This window comes from Cetorhinus maximus, unplaced genomic scaffold (genome assembly GCF_964194155.1).
Source record: "Cetorhinus maximus unplaced genomic scaffold, sCetMax3.hap1.1 HAP1_SCAFFOLD_2019, whole genome shotgun sequence".
Lineage (NCBI taxonomy): Eukaryota > Metazoa > Chordata > Chondrichthyes > Lamniformes > Cetorhinidae > Cetorhinus > Cetorhinus maximus.
Genome location: NW_027597959.1, coordinates 28852 through 32144, shown reverse-complemented (window position 1 = coordinate 32144; position 3293 = coordinate 28852).

Genomic DNA, 3293 nt, shown 5'->3' with positions numbered 1-3293 from the left:
CTCTCATTTTATTTACACATTTCCAGTCAAATGATATGAATCTGTAGATACACTGGAATTCGCCTAATTGTGCTCACATCCATTGCAGTTAAATATACACCTTTTCCTGTTTCAAATTCATGAAATAATTTAAACCTTGACTCCTCACTCAGTGTGTGTGTGCGTGTCCGTGTGCGTGTGTCCGTGTGCGTGTGTGTGCAGTCAGTATGAGTCCCAACACAATGACATTATCTTTGTTTTAAAAAAAAACATGTTCTTCCTCCTCCCACCCCACCCCCTCCCATCAACCCCACCCACCCCCCACAATATTTTTTGGCTTTTTGTGTGTTTTTTATTCTTTAAATTTTATTATCAAAGGGTTCTTTCTTTCTCCTCCTCCCGCGACCTGACCTCCCCTGCTCGCTCGCTCGCGCTCCCGGGAAGGAGCGGCTGGAGGGATTGCGGCCAGTGCGTTTTGTCGTCAGCCGCACTGGCGGCAATCCCCACCCCAACCCCCCTCCCACCGCCACACACACCACACACACACACACACACACACACACCACCCCAGCAACAACCCCACCCCCCATCAAACCCCCGCCACAAAACGGAAACGTCACACCCAACCCCAAGTAGAGGATCCAACTGGGGCTGCTCACACGCTCGCTCGCTCTGCCTGCTTTTGACGGTGGTGGTGGTGGTGGTGGGGGCACCGCTGCCTGTCTTTGAGAGAGGAAAGTTGGGCCACACCACCCCCCCCAGCCCCGGTGTCCCACGCAGGCTGTTCAGAGCCCTGGTCCCGCCCGCCCACGCCGGGTGTGGTAAGGTCACATTCAGACTGCGCCAGTCATTTCCACCCCACCCCCAACCCAACAACCCCCAACCAGCGGCAGCAGCACAGCCAGGGCGTTCAATCAACATCAGGCAGGGGGGGGGCCAAGGATTTAAAATGACCGATGAGGCCTTTCAACAACAGCCCAATTCTCGATCCATCACAGTCTCCGCCAGGCTAAGGGGCCCACCTCGCTCCCACTCTGCCCTCCAAACCTAAAGGCCGCCAGCGAGTTCCCCCGGAAGGGAACAGGGTAGGGGAGTTTGGTGAGGCGTTCGCCGCTCATTCGCCAACACGCAGGCACCAGCGACAGCTCTTCACAAGCACTTACATTCCCGGGGTCTGAAAACAGGGAGGAGGAGGAGAGGAAAATCGCTGCGCTCCAAGAGGCATGGGGCTGAAAGACACCAGAACAGGGTGTTCAGGTGTCTCCCTGAGAGAGAGAGAGAGAGAGAGAGAGAGAGAGAGGGGGGGACTGAGAGACACCAGAACAGGGTGTTCAGGTATCTCCCTGAAAGAGAGAGGCGGGACTGAGAGACAAGGTATCTCCAAGAGTGGACAGGCGCGTGAGAGAGAGCAAGAGAGCGGGAGAGAGGGAGAGATGCGGTCACACAGCAGAGAGGGGACAACGGGCACATGCGATGGACAGAAAGAGAAAAGGAGGGGGGTGAGCACGTGCGAGAGAAAGAGAGAGAGAGAGAGGGAGGGCGGGCAGGTGAGAGAGCACGCACAAGGGCGAGAGAGGGAACTGAGAGACATCAGTCAGTGTGCAAATATCTCCCTAAGAGAGAGAGGGGACTGAGAGACACCAGTCAGTGTACAGATATCTCCCTGAGAGAGAGGGGACTGAGAGACACCAGTCAGTGTACAGATATCTCCCTGAGAGAGAGGGGACTGAGAGACACCAGTCAGTGTACAGATATCTCCCTGAGAGAGAGGGGACTGAGAGACACCAGTCAGTGTACAGATATCTCCCTGAGAGAGAGAGGGGACTGAGAGACACCAGTCAGTGTACAGATATCTCCCTGAGAGAGAGGGGACTGAGAGACACCAGTCAGTGTACAGATATCTCCCCCTGAGAGAGGGGGACTGAGAGATGCCAGTGTACAGGTATCTCAGAGAGAAAGAGGACTGAACACACTAGTCAGTGTTTTGAGTATACAGGTGTTTGGAGAGAGGGAGGGAGGGAGGAGTGAGAGAGAGAGGGAGAGAACAGTCAGTGTACAGGTATCTCAGAGAAAGAGGACTGAACACACTAGCCAGCGTACTGAGTATACAGGTATTTGAGAGAAAGGGAGGGAGATGGAGAGGAGGAGAAGATGGGGAGAGACTGAGAGACACCTCTCAGAATACAGGTATCTGAGAGGGAGAAGACTGAGCAACACCAGTCAGTATACAGGTATCCGTGCAAGGGAGGGGGCGCGAGAGAGAGAGTGGGGGGGGGAGAGAGAGAGAGCGGGGGGGGGGAAAGAGAGAGAGAGCGGGAGAGAGAGAGAGCGGGAGAGAGAGAGAGCGGGAGAGACACACACAGACACAGACAGACAGACAGACAGACACACACACACACACACCAGTGTGCAGTTCAAGGCAGGGCAGCATTGCGGCTGACGTTATACAGCAGACACTTGTTTGCAGAGATTCCGTGCTGCCTGTGGACTGACAGCAGCATTTACGCTGGAGAGAGGTGGCAGTGCCCAGCAGATTATGGCATCACGGTGCCACTTCCTGCCTCCCTCCCATCCCCCTTGGCCTCAGGGTGGAGACTGTGGCGCCCACCCTGCGGGGACAGAGGCCCCCCCCCCACCTTCACTTCCATCTCGAGGTGCCTACCCGCTGAGGAGGGTCCGAGGCGGGCGAGACGAACATTTCAGGCTCCTTTCCTGGGTTAAAAGCTCGGGGGGGGTGGAGGGGGTCAGGGAACGGACTCGCGGACAATCGAGCCGACTGGGTCCGCGCGGCCAAACCCTTTCGCGTGTCAGGCTCGGGTTCGGAGGTGTGACAGCCAACAGACCCTCCCCATGAAACCTGGGAGGGGGGGGGCCCCCCCAAGACAGAACTCAGCAGCTCAAGGGAGCCGACGCCCGTCGCTCTGACAGTTCCCCTCCTCCCCAGCACCCCCCCACCAGAGCCCCGTCTCCTGGGTCGGTGAAACGCCACCTTCTCCCCCACCCTTTCCCTTCTCCGCTACTACTTTACCTCTCGGCAGTGCAGGCCCCACGCTGTCATTTCCCTCCCTCCCTCCCCTCAGTTAGACCTCCTCTGGCGCGTCGGTTGGCGGTGGGGAGAAGAGCGCGCGGGGGAAGAAGCGGGAGGGTCCCTCGGAAAAGTGGTAAAGCCAGCCCCACCACCCGGCCACATTCCCTCGTTCTTCAGAAGCCAAAGGGAACGGTCTCCCTCGCCCCCGAGTGGGCCACAATGTCCAAGACGCAGCGGGGGGGGGGCGTGGGGGGTGGGGGGTTGGAAAAAGGAGGGGGGTGGGGGG